Source organism: Chiloscyllium plagiosum, unplaced genomic scaffold, assembly GCF_037043375.1.
Source record: "Chiloscyllium plagiosum isolate Xiang-an unplaced genomic scaffold, Cpla_swu_hap1 HiC_scaffold_9, whole genome shotgun sequence".
NCBI lineage: Eukaryota > Metazoa > Chordata > Chondrichthyes > Orectolobiformes > Hemiscylliidae > Chiloscyllium > Chiloscyllium plagiosum.
Genome location: NW_028270147.1, coordinates 85160724 through 85174980, shown reverse-complemented (window position 1 = coordinate 85174980; position 14257 = coordinate 85160724). Strand labels below are relative to the sequence as shown.

The window sequence follows — 14257 nt, the reverse complement described above, 5'->3', positions numbered from 1 at the left end:
ACTAGATTGGGTTGGAATATCTGGTTGGCATGGACGAGTCGGACTGATGGGTCTATTTCCATTCTGTACATCCCTATGACTCTATTTGTTAGAAACAAAAAGACACTTTAAAAGAATATCAAATAGTGAAATAAACCAACCCACCTCTAAAACAAAGGCAGTCAGACTGCAGAGCTCGAGTGACTATCCAGACGTACAACAATTAAAAAATTACATAATGCTGTAATAGATAATTACTAATTGCCTGTCAGAATCAGTTTGCACGGCCATGTTTTCAATAAGAACAACAGGAATCAATTATTCTCTATGGTTAACTTTTGTACATTAGTTGCATTTTTTTTCTGGTCCTACACTATGACACGTGCTCTGTAGGATGGAGTGACATTTCTAGGTTTACAAAGCTTCATCGGAGGTCACGGTTGTACAGTCCAACAAGTCAGCAACTTCAAACAATGAACACGCTGATAGCTCTGCATGATTTGTATGCATCTCCCATTGAACACCAGGCTCAAAAATACAATGAAACAAAGCTGGCAAATAAATGTGTAGACCTTACTTTCTTCAATTGAGAAATGCAGGGTACAAAAAGAACAGATTATTCCCCAGGGTACCCCAATGAAACACTCAAAATGAATGCATGAATAGGAGTTCAGACTGACAAGAAGTCAAAATCTTGTGATCAGAAGCTTACAAAGAAGCAGATTTTAAGAAGCAATTTAGAATTAAGTCAACTGGAGGGCTTTATTGAGAACATTCTGGAATGTTGGTGCATAGGATGGGCTGAAGGGCTAACATTGTTGATGATATTCGACAGTTGCATGACCTTTAGTAAACCCTGTGAACATTCCTGTACATGCTACAGATGGCATAATCAAAGTTGTTTTTCTGTACTGTTTTCTGTACTGACTGTTTGTTACACTGTATGAGAGAGAGTTTTGTTCCAAGTCATCAGATTTCACCTTGGACTGGGATTGCAAACAGTGCCAGAACCAAACACAATCATCCAGACCAGCCGTCGAGTGAGGGGTCCCGATATTGCAGGAGAGTGTGAGGCTCATGGCTTTCTTTTCCTTCCTTTTTCATTTTTTTTATTACTTAATAGATGGTCATGTTACAGTCCTTTCTCCTTCCTTTTTCATCTTTTATTATTACTAACAAATGTTCATATTTGAGCAAATTGCTGTTGTCGAGTTTTCTCTTAACTAGATTTAACCAAATCTGAAAAGAACCACTTGGATACACCGTGTGATCCAAGACAGTTGGGCACATTAATTTCCACTGAATAATGTATGGGCCCACCACCAGTGGAATCTGGAAATGCAAGGTTGCTCTAAATGTTTTCTAATTCTATTTGTCAGTTAGTTCCTCCCTTATTCAAAGTTTGGTTGAGGAATAAACGAAACTGTGCCATATAGTCATAGAGTCCTACAGCACGGAGACAGGCCCTTTGGCCCAAACTGGCCCATGCCAGCCAAAATGTCCTTCCATGCTTGCCCCATTTCCCTGCACTTGGCCTACATCCCTCTAATCATTTCCTATCCATGTATTTGAATAACATTTTTCCTAAAGCAAGGTGACCAAAACTGAACACAATACTCCAAGTGCGGACTAAAGAGAAATGTCAAAGAGAAATTCTATTTCAAAGATCCAGAAAACACATAGAAAACTGGCAGCTCAATAACTGAAGAGGGGCAGTGTTCTGGTATGATTTTGATTTGTTCCATTGTACATACAAATTTTCACGAGCCACATGGGTTTTATGGATTGTTAAGTTTGCTTGAATTTTGGTGGTGGAGTAGGTAGTAATTTCTTTCAAGTACAAAGTGCTGCTAAGTGTTGTCATTTTCTTGAGGCTCCTTACTCAAGGGTGAAACATGATTGAATATTAATTTCTATCACTAGAGAAAGACTGAAAGCAAATCCAAATCTAGGGGTCAGAAATATAAGACTAATATTAATAAAGTGAATTAGGAACAGAAGAGAAAATTCTTTAGTCACAAAATGATAAGAATGCGGAACGAAAACAGAAATTGCTGGAGAAACTCAGCAGGTCTGGCAACATCTGTAGAGAGAAAGCGGAGTTAATGTTTCAGGTCCAGTGACCCTTCTTCAGAACTGCAGAGAGAATGTGGAATTTGCTGTCACAAAGAAGTGTCTGAGGCCAATTGCATAGAAGCATTTAGGGAGAAGGTATATGGGGCCATGCAGGAGAAGTGAATAGAAAGATATGTGAAGAGATTAGATGGAGAAGGAGGCAATGTGGGCCCTGGTGCTTCTTCTATTTTCAGGCCCACTGATTATTATGTAACAATTCTGAATTACCTAATTAGAAAAAAGTCCAACAATTCTGTTTGTTCTGGAATTTCAATTTATTTGTACATGATAACAATTTTATGACAAGTGAATCTACATTTTAAATAAAAATGACTGAATAATGAGTTCATCAAAACGACATTAATTTTCATACTTTGTTGAAAAGTCTTCCAGGAAATCATTTGAACAACTAAATCTTTTAATTGACTTAAAGGACGATGAATGGCAGTCATCAGTCATTTGCAAGATTTAACTTTTGTAATTTGGTCAAATATTGGCAACAATACCTCCTTCTGATTTCCACCTACCATTTTCCTTAACAGCACCTCAGCTGATAAATCAATATTTTTCTATGTTGAATACTGATTGGGGCAGGTACTGAGGGTTGCAAGGATACAGAATGCACTCCGGATGAAGCAGCTCAACGTTCCTCACCAAGTATCACCACTACTCACTGAGTTAAAACACTCAATAGCTAGACTACATCTGCAATACCACTGTATTAAATGGACTTTGATGAGATCTAGCAGTTGAAAAATAGGTTCTGTGGGCCATCTGTAGCAGAATTGTATTCAACCACACATTACTTGATGAACCGGCATACCCCCCACTCTAACATAGCATCAAGTCAGGGGATCAACTCCAGTTCAATGAAGGGTACAGGAAGGCATGTCAGGAAAGCACTAAATATACCTAAAAACTAGGTGTCAACCTGGTGAAGCTACGCACAAGATTACATGCATGCCAAACAATGGAAGTAACATGCAACAGACATAGGTGAGCAATCCACAACCAACAGATGACATCTAAGCTCTGCAGGCCTCTGACATCCAGCCATTAATGGTATTGGAAAATTAAGCAACCAACAGGAGGTGATTCCACAAATATCCCTTCTTCAGTGATGATGGAACCCAGCACATCAGTGCAAATTACAAAAGTAAAGCATTTGCAATCATCGTCAGCCAGAAGTGATGAGTGGATGATCCATTTTGACCTCCTAAGAAGGTCCCCTGCTTCAAAGATGTCAGTCTTCAGCCAATTTGATTCACAGGATGTCAGAAACAGTTGAATGTACTGAATGCTGCAAAGGCTAAAGGCCCTGACAACATTCCCACAAATGTTGAAGACTTGTGCTTCAGAATTAGCTATGCCCCCAGCTTGCTAAGTGTTCCACAACAACTACAATAATATGGCAAATCACCCAACTATACATTGCTTATGAAAACCAGGCAAATCTAACTCAGCCCATTACCATTCTATAAGTCTACACTCAATCATTATAGTGATGCAAGGGGTCACTGACAGTGCTATCACATGGCACCACTTAGCAATAAGTGACAATCAGTTGGGTTCTGCCAGGGCTACTCAGCTCCTGGCCTCATCACAATCTTGAACAAAACAGCTGAACCCCAGAGATGAGGAAGAAGAAACTTTGTTTGACATAGACAAAGGTGTGACACAAAATAGTCCTAGATAAATTGGAGTTTTTGGGAACAGGACAAAAACTCTCTGCTGGATGAAGACACACCAGCCCAAAAGGAGATGGCTGTTGGAGGTCAATTGTTTTAATTCGAGGATGTCATTACAGATTTTTTCAAGAGAGATATTTTTAATCAACCTGTTCAGTTATTTTATGAAACATATCTCCAGCAGATGGGACTTTAACCCAGGCTTTCTAGCAGTGGTGGAGCGTGACAAGAGCCCATAATTTCTCAGAGTACTGTCCTAAACTCAACCAGCATTCTCTAATTTTCTTACCATCTGAGCAGGTATTTGTATGTGCGACAGCAACCTTCAGAACCAGAATGTTAGAGCAGCTGTGCATGCTCATGCCAGAGCATTGGACTCAATCATAGTCAGCTGCTTCAATGACTTTTCTTCTACCATCAAAGTCAGATGTGGGACTGTTCACTGCTGATAATATGAAGTTCAAAATGATTCACAGCACTTCATATACTGAAACAGTCGTTGTCCAAATGCAGCAAGATCTAGACAACATCCAGCATGTCAAAATACCATTTGGGCACTCAAGTGTCAAGCTATGACCATTCAATGATATTGAATGTCATTACACGGCTGAGTCCTCCACAACAGAAATCCTGGGGTTATCATTGACCAGAATTGAACTGGACTAGCCATCCAAATACTGTGCCTGTCAAAGCAGGTCAAAGGCTAGAAATTCTGCAGCAAGTAACTCAACTTCTGTCTCCCCAGTGTCTGTCTACCATCTGCAAGACACAAGTCAGGAATCAAATAGAATATTCTCCATTTGTCTAGATGAGTACAGTTCTAACAATACTGTTCAGGACTAAGTAGTCTGCTTGACTGTTATCTCATCTAACACCTTCAACATTTACTCCCTTCACCACCTGTGTACACTGGCAGCAGTATGTACTGGCTAAAAATACCCAAGGATCCTTCAATAGCACCTGCCAAACTTGCAACGAGTACCACCTAGAAAGACAAGGGCAGCAAATGATTGGAACATCATCACCCACAAGTTCTCCACTAAAGACAAATACATGGTGATGCATTTCAGAAGAGCTATTGCAATTGGGAAATGTGCTGTAGTACTATCAACAGATGGAGGGAGCTAGGTGCACAGGTCCACAGTTCCCTGAAAGTAGCAACAGAAATGCATAAACATGGTCAAGAAGGCGTACAGCATTTATGTCATCATCGGTCAGAGCTTGGAGTATAAAAATTGGCAAGTCATGTTGAGGTTGTGTAGAACTGTAGTTAGGCCACAGTTTGAATATTATGTACAGTTCTGGTTGCCACACTACCAGAACAATGTGGAGGCTTTGGAGAAGGTACAGAAAGATTTTGCCAGGAAATTCCTGGTTTGGAGGGTATTAGCTATGAGGAGAAATAGGAGAAATAGGACAAACGTGGCTTGTTTTCACTTGAATGAAGGATGAGGGGTGATGCGATAGAAGTTTACAAAACAATGAAAGGCATGGATAGTCAGATCTGTTTCTCCCGGGGTAGAAATGTTAATTACTTGGGAACCATAGGTATAAAAGTAAAAAGGGGGTAAATTTAAAGGAGAAGTGGGAGACACTTTTTTTTTTAACAGAGGGATCCAAGCGCCTGGAATGTGCTGCCAGAGGTGGTGGTCAAGGCAGATACAATAGCAATATTTAAGAGCATCTTGACAGATATATGAATAGGCAGAGAATAGAGGGATATGGACAGCACAAAACATAGAACAGTACACCACAGTACAGGCCCTTCGGCCCTAGGTGTTATGCCCACATTTTATCTTACTCTAAGATCAAACTAACCTACATTTTACTATCATCCATGTGCTTATCCAAGAGTTGCTTAAATGTCCCTAATGTATCTGACTCTACTACCACCGCAGGCAGTGCATTCCATGCACCCACCACACACTGTAAAAAACCTACATCTGACATCTCCCCTAAACCTTTCTCTAAACATCTAAAAATTATGCCCTCTCATGACAGCCATTTCTGCCCTGGGAAAAAATCTCTGGCGATCTACTCCATCTATGCCTCTCATCATCTTGTCCACCTCCATCAAGCCACCTCTCATTTCTCTTCACTCCAGTGAGAAAAATCCTAGCTCCCTCAAATGTTCTTCATAAAACATACCCTCCAGTCCAGACAGCATCCTGGTAAATCTCCTTTGCACTCTCTCTAAAGCTTCCATATCCTTCCTATAATAACCCGAACTGAACACAATATTCTAAGTGTAGTCTAACCAGGGCTTTATAGAACTGCAGCATCATCTCATGGCTCTTAAACTCAATTCCCCCTGCTAATGAAAGCCTACACACCATATGCCTTCTTAACAAACCTATCATTTTGGGTAGTAACTTTGAGGGATTTATAGACATTCCAAGATCCCTCTGTTCCTCCACACTGCCAAGAATCCTGCCTTTAACCCTGTAATCTGCATTCAACTTTGACCTTCCAAAATGAATCACTTCACAATTTTCCAGGTTGAACTCCATCTGCCACTTCTCAGCTCTACTTCCTGTCAATGTCCCGTTGCAACCTACAACAGTCCTCCACACTATCCACAACTCTATCAATTTTTGTGTCATCGGCAAACTTACTAACCCATCCTTCCACTTCCTCATCCAAGTTATTATAAGAATTACAAGAGCAGAAGTCTCAGAACAGATCCTGCGGAACACCATTGCTTACCGAGCTCCAGGCTAAAAACATTTCATTAAGAGAAAGTGAGGGCTGCAGATGCTGGAGATCAGAGCTGAAAATGTGTTGCTGGAAAAGTGCAGCAGTCAGGCAGCATCCAAGGAACAGGAGAATCGACGTTTCGGGCATAAGCATTCCTGAAGAAGGGCTTATGCCCGAAACGTCGATTCTCCTGTTCCTTGGATGCTGCCTGACCTGCTGCGCTTTTCCAGCAACACATTTTCAGCTCTAAATAATTTTCATTGACTACTACCCTTCGTCTGCTATGGGCCAGCCAAATCCGTATCCAGACAGTCAAATTTCCCTGTATCCCATGCTTCCTTACTTTCTGAATGAGCCTAACATGGGGAACCTTATCAAATGCCTTATTAAAATCCATGTTCATCACATCCATTGCTCTACCTTCATCAATATGTTTTGCAACAGCCTCAAGGAATTCAGTAAGGCTTGTGAAGCATGACCTGCCCTCACAAAGCCATGTTGATTATCTCTAATAAAGCTATGCTTTTCCAAATAATCATAAATCCTGTCTCTCAGAATCCTCTCCAATAAGTTGCCCACCACCGATGCAAAATTGACTGGTCTGTAATTTCCAGGGTTATCGCTATTCCCTTTCTTGAACAAGGGTATAACCTTTGCCACTTTCCAATCATCTGATACTACTCTAATGGACAGCGAGGACGCAAAGGTCATCGCCAAAGGTGCAGCAATCTCTTCCCTCACTTTCTGTAGAAACCTTGGGTATATCCCAACTGGCCCAGGGGACTTATCTATCCTCATGTTTTTCAAAATTTCCAGCACATCCTCCTTCTTAACATGAACCTGTTCAAGCATATCAGCCTGTTTCACACTGTCCTCACAAATGACAAGGTCCCTCTTCTTACTTGTGAAGACTGAAGCAAAGTATTCATTAAATTCCTCCCCTACCTCCTCTGATGCTAGGCACAAGTTCCTTCCACAATCCTGATCGGCCCTATCTTCACTTTGGCCATCCTCTTGTTCCTCACATAAGTCCAGAATGCCTTGGGGCTTTCCTCAATCTTACCCACCAAGAATTTCTCATGCTCTTTACAGTTCTCCGAAGTCCATTCTTCAGTTCCTTCCTGGCTACCTTGTAACCCTCTAGAACCCTCTCTGATTCTTGCTTCCTCGACCTTAAGTAAGCAGAGAGATGAAAGGTTTTCAGTTTAGAAAGGAATCATGTGTTGACAGAGTCTTGATGGGCCTAAGGGCCTGTTCCTGTGCTGTTCTTTTAAGCCACACACCATCCTACCAATACCACTGTTCCTTTACTATCGCTGGGTCAAATTCTTAAATCTCCATTCCCAATAGCACTGTAATTGCACCTACTCCCATGGACTGCAAAATTCCAAGAAGGCATCATCTCTTGGTAACGCAAGCCTAATGCACATCTAATAAATGCAAGCCTAACACACACGTCCCACAAATGAATATATTAAGAAAACTCAGCAGTTTTAAAGAGAGGATCTTTGGATGATTTGTCTCTGCTACAACTAATTATATTCATTCTACATTTATGCTTTTCCATGCAACTTAAAATAACATAGTACATTAATTATGCTGTGACTTGATTTGCAATTTCACATAATGGTTGTGGATGAAAACATTATTTCATGCCCCTAAAAGTTTATATTGAGTCAACAGTAATTCGCATTTTTCAAAATTGCCGATTCAGTTTAATCTAGACCTGTGTGCAGCACACTCACCCCTAACCCCCTCAATATTCCATTAAACTCAATATTTCTGATGACTTAAACGAGAAAACTTTGAAATACCAAGTGGCAGGTCTAGACATTCTATCATAGGATTCCAAAGGGTCAATTCGATTTTAGACAAATCAAAGGTGATTACATCATGCCTTTGGAAGCAATTTGTCAATAAAATCAGGACTGAAATTCCCTCTTTGCTGCAATTCTACGTGACAGTCTGTCACAACACTGCCCCCACACACTTGTCACTGACAGACAGGTTACAATTGTTATGTAAATATACAGCTACCTTTCACGGATATGATCCTGTCATTTTTATGCAACTATAGAATTATTGGTGACCATTGCAAGCTGTAGGATACGGTGTTCACACAGGTTGACAGATACCAAACGCATTGATCTATGACCAGCTTTCCTATCATGATTAAACCTACAAACATCTGTTGTATTATTGAAAGTCAAAATGATCCAACAGGGGACAGTAAAATTGATAATCATTGAAGGAGGCTGAATTGTTCCAAGATTCCCTTGCCATTATTTAAATATGTTATTACAACAGTGATTAAACTTCAAAGGTGCATTACTTGGTTTAAATCACTTTAAAGCATCGAGAGGCTGTGAAAGGTGCAACATAAAAGGCAAGTCTTTTCATTCTTCAAAAACCTTGACAATAGAAATAATTTCATAGCCAACCAGTCAGACAAAAGATCACAAGACTCAAAATGTGAACTCTATTTTTCTCTCCATAGATGCTACCAGAACTGCTGAGTTTCTCCAGTACTTTGTTGCTGTTTCAAATCTCCAGCAGCTGTAGTTCTTACTTTTATTTTTATGTACACGTAAATTCAAACTTTGGGCATTAAAACTCTTTGAAATGCAAGCATGCACGGGTAGTTCTCCTATAATACCGTAGTTGCGTTTCAGCAAAACTTTACTTAATAGAAATAATGGGGCCTATGGGAAAAGTGGGGTGAGGGGCAGATCGGCAAAAAAATATCATTCACAGTCACTCAAAAATCACCCAAAAGCCAAACACAAAGTATACCACAGCCTGAACGAAGGTTTAAATCATACTTATTAATGAAACAAAAGTAAATTTAACACACTACATTGAAAAAATATTGTTAAAGCAGGAATAGAGTCATCATCATCATCACCACCTCCAGGTGCAGTTGTGGTTGCAGAAGTGAATGGCTGTGGTTGATTGTCTTCTGGCTGTTTCTTGGAGATTGCTTTAAAAAAAAATCCAATTTTTGCTGCTTTGCTCTTTTTCTTCTGTCTTGAAGATGATGTTCATAGGGTGCCAGGTGATATCTTATTGAATGAACTGCTACCCTGCTGTGTTTTGCATTGTAATCGTTGTCCTTTAAGAGCTGCAACTGCCTCTCAATTTCCCTCAGGATAGAAGACAAAAGAGAAGTGGAAAGCTCTTGTGGTACTGCATCCTGGACTTCATCTTTTTCATCTCCAGCTACCACTTCCCACTCAGTGACAGTTGTAGATCAGCTGTAGAGAGGTCTTCAGAGTGAAACTCAAGCAGCTCTTCAATATCCTCACTTTCCACTCCTTCAAAGCCAACCTGCTTTGCAAGAGCAACACAATGTTCTTTGATTTTTGGAGCTCCTCTGACAGTTCACATCCTTTAATATCTTGGACTATGGGAAGAAATACCAGTGCATGCTCCACATCTGCACAGGCAGATTCACCAATTAACTTAATGCTATAGTATGCAAAGTAGTTTGTAAAACCAGCAAACCATCCACTGCTAGCACTAAAGGCAGGTACATCTGCAGGATTTTGAGCATTTTTCTTCAAAAATAAATAAGGCTTTCTCTTTTATGGTGAAAAAGGCTGTCCCAGATCGCTTTTTTGTCTGATTTTCTATCCAAACACTTAGAAGCCTCTCCATCTCCTCAAGTTTATTTAGCTGTGACCTCACACATTTGCTGGTACTCAGACTTGTTGCAGCAATACAGCTTGCTTTAATATTTTCAGCATTACCTCTACTGGTGCGTAGACTCCCTCATTCTATCACATGTTTTCTCCTTATGCTCAAAACACATTATAACATCTATGTTCTCTGCCAGTGTTATAGCCTTTATTTTGCATTCACTACCAGCACTTTTATCACCAGGATGCTTCTTGCTGTTGTCACTATCTTTTTTTTTGCAAAACTGGAGGAGCATAATCGAGGAGTAGATTGTGTAATATGCACAAAAACAAATCAGAAAGGCAAATGGTACGTATGAGAGTAATGCAGTCTTGCAGGAATTATACAGGGCTTGTACAGGAATTATACAAGAATATTCTTGCCTCAGAGCAGAGCAATAAACATTTATTAGTTTAATTTTTGAGATGAAGTTGCTCAATGTTTAGTACTGTACCTCTCATGTTCTGACAGCAGCTGACATCAGCGCATGCACAGAACGGCGCGGAGAATTCAGTGCTGAAATCAGCGCATGTGCAGAACAACACAGAGAGTTTGGTGCATGCACAGAATGAGGTGTGCGAAACAATCCCCACTGGAATCGCACTATTGCGAACAGAGGCAAGTGTTCGCGAATACATTGTTCCTTAATTCTTACAGCAATGTTATAGCTAAATCGTGCTACTGAAAGACGTTTTATACGAGAACTACCTGTCCAGTTATGCCACACAGAACATGACTGTCTTCAGTCACCAGTCTGTGCAGAATTAGCTGGATCCCTTGGCCTTAATTAGTCCGATACATTCAACCTTAAGCAAACTGAAAGAATTTTATTTCACTGAGCTTCCTATTTACCCAATTAGACCCTGTTAAAGTTATGCATAAATCCAAATAATTTGACTGCACAAACTCATTGGTAACATGACAAAATTGGTATCGATGATAGGAAACATATAACAGGGCATGGAATAAAACTCAACATATTCTCAGATTTTCATATTTGTACCTGCACTACAGTAATAGGATAATAGCTATCTACTATATTGTCTAAAAAAAAACTCCATTTTGAACTACTCACTTACATGAAGTTTTCTCCTGTGATGCACACACAAATGAATCAGAGATGGAGCTTGTTTTAAATTCAGCATATCATTAAGTCTCACATCAACAAGGAATGGTGTAACAAATAACATCTGAGGAAAACGTCAATAAATATTTCAATGCCATCTCTGATTTATGTTCATTCTGGCACAAAATGTCATCTAAAGTTACATTAAAATCTTTGTCATGTATCTCAATTTGCTTTCATAATTAAAATGCATGCTGAATGGGCTAACTTGTTTTCTGTGATTTAACAAGCTACAAGGAAAGGCTGAATAGGCTGGGGATATTTTCCCTGGAGTGTCAGAGGCTGAGAGGTGACCTTATAGAGGTTTATAAAATCATGATGATCATGGATAGGGTAAATAGACAAGGTCTTTTCCCTGCAGTAGGGGGGTCCAGAACTAGAGGCCATAGGTTTAGGGTGAGAGGGGAAAAATTTAAAAGGGACCTAACGGGCAATTTTTTCATGCAGAGAATGGTGCGCGTGTGGAATGAGCTGCCAGAGGTGGTGGTGGAAGCTGGTACAACTGCAATATTTGAAAGGCACCTGGATGGATATATGAATAGGAAGGGTTTAAAGCGATAAAGGCCAAGTACTGGCAAATGGAACTAGATTAGGTTAGGATATCTGGTCGGCATAGATGAGTTGGACCGAGGGGTCTGTTTCCATTTTGTACACCTCTATGACTCTATAACACAAAGAGTATAGAAAGACCTATCGGTAAATAGACAATAAATAATAATCTATAAGTGATATGTTAATATATTAGCACAAGTGAAACGGAGATTCTAAATCCATTGTCCATAATTTCTGAAGTGTGAAGTCCCAAGTGAGATTTAAAGTAATAATAGTCATGTCATTATTCTTTTGCCACAACATTGTTTCACAAGAATTGGCTCTGCAGACATATGGAGAGTGCCAAAAATCATTAAAAAGTTTTTCGCACGCCAATTAAGACTGTTCTTCACATGACCATAAACCTTCACTCAATATAAAACCATTGTTGCTGTATCAGCTCAACTTCCAAGACTCATAGCTACTCAATATAACCACAAAGGTTTAGCTGACAAGAACTAATTCCAATTTGTCAGTGTAGCATTTGCAGACAGGCAATTCTATGTTTTGACTAAAAGAGAAGCTGCAAGTCCAAGCAGTTAAGGGTACAAATCCATGATGGCTCATTCAATACAGAGCTGGCTAAAGCTTGGTATTTAGATTTCCTAGGATAGGCAGTTGTTATGATATCACATTGGCTTGATGAAGTATATATAGTTGTCTGTCATTTATCAAAAAGATCACCAGTCATTAATGACCACCAGCATAATCGGCTTATGGATTTTCTCCTTCTAAATACCAATGCTGGTAGGAAGGGCTTTGTTTAATTTCAGATATTTTAAATCTACCACTGAAAGTTACAGTACAAGGAGGAATTTGAATTGATGGATGGTAAAGCTTCAGGGGCTAGCCTGTCGATGTGAGCTCCCTGCTCAAGCAAAACAACTGATTCACTTTCCTTCAATAACATTTTAAAAAATGTTATCCTAATTTTTATCCGCTTTTCTTTTAAATCAAACTACACTATCTTCACTGTAAAGCTTGAAGAAAACAAATTGAAGTTTCACAATATCCCAAGCAAGTGGAGTAAGAAATCACATTATTTAAGAACATATTCATCCTCAAAACCTGCAAAGGAATTGACTTTTTAAATGTACTAAAGTATCCAAGGATAGGACAATGCTGATTTCTGTGCAATGTGATATAAGCAGATATATGTGATAATAGATTCAGTCCACGGGTCATTTAGATGGATCTTTTGCTATATATTGAGGTATGGAATTTGGTAAGGGGGTGGGATTTGGCTAGGTTTTGTTGTCCACCTATCCCAATGTATCTTTCATTCCTACACGTGTTATTTGTATATGTGAAATGTTACTCTAATTGGGGCCAACTCTAAGGAAATGTACTAGATTTGCAGTGTTTGTTTGTCTACAAAATCAGAAGATACAGTAAATGCTCAGCAGGTCAGGAAATATGCAAAGAGAAGCATTTAGACTTTGAAGCCAATGGCCTTTTTGCTCAAATCTGAATTTATTTCTCCCTTTTCACGGATACTGCCTAGTCCCCTCTTCGGTTTTCTTAAAAATAACCATGCTGTTTGTGGGATCAGAGTCCGGTCCAAACCATATTTGAGTAGCACAACTCTGATTTTGAAAGATGACAGTTGACCACAATAATTTTGCTTTAGGTGGGACTAGATTGGGTTGGGATATCTGGTCGGCATGGACGGGTTGGACCGAAGGGTCTGTTTCCATGCTGTACATCTCTATGACTCTAAGTAAGTAATCTAACTGCAAAACATTTCTCTCCTTATTTATTGCTAGGGGCTTGGGTTAGGGTTTTTTGAATAATCCAACAAATTTGCTGGTCATTTGCATTCTGGTGTCAGCTTTATGTAATTCATTTTTTAGGTAGGAAATGTGTGTTGTTAGTCTAGGACTATATGCATTTGACAATTATATGTTATTGGTTTATTGGAAATGGAAAACAGCCTGCTCATTCAAAATGTTCTGAACAAAGTTTATTTTGGTCCTTATTTTGGAAAAGAGAAACAAAGTATCTGGTCATCAAAATAACTCTCAGGTGAACATACACCAACATTATTTGTGTTTATATATCTTAGAATACCAATTCCCAGAGTGCTAACAGTACTCTGAGCACACAGTTAAGATATCCAAATATCCGGAGGGTACATCACTTCTATTAGGTGGTAGTGCTAACATCTTGCCTAACACTTTGCCTTTGTAAACAGAAATGTTGTGTGAAACAGATACGACTTGATTTCAATTATTTCACGGTGAATTAGCAAATTCCCAAATGTCAACAGGTCCTATTTAAATTGGAATCCCTCCTGTTTTTTTTAAACCAAGTGTGGATACACTGCTGTAGGCCTTCAAGGAATACACTTGGCAAAATTAAAAGAAAGATAATCAGTGTTACA

General features: G+C 39.4%; 1 protein-coding gene and 1 pseudogene across 5 annotated transcripts in view; both read right to left on the bottom strand.

The window, feature by feature from the left end:
* The window catches only part of acbd6 (acyl-CoA binding domain containing 6), a 202251-nt gene that overhangs the window by 159407 nt on the left and 28587 nt on the right, over positions 1 to 14257 (bottom strand). The gene's annotated exons all lie outside the window — the stretch shown is intronic.
* LOC148149186 (uncharacterized) lies at positions 9299 to 10413 on the bottom strand (annotated as a pseudogene).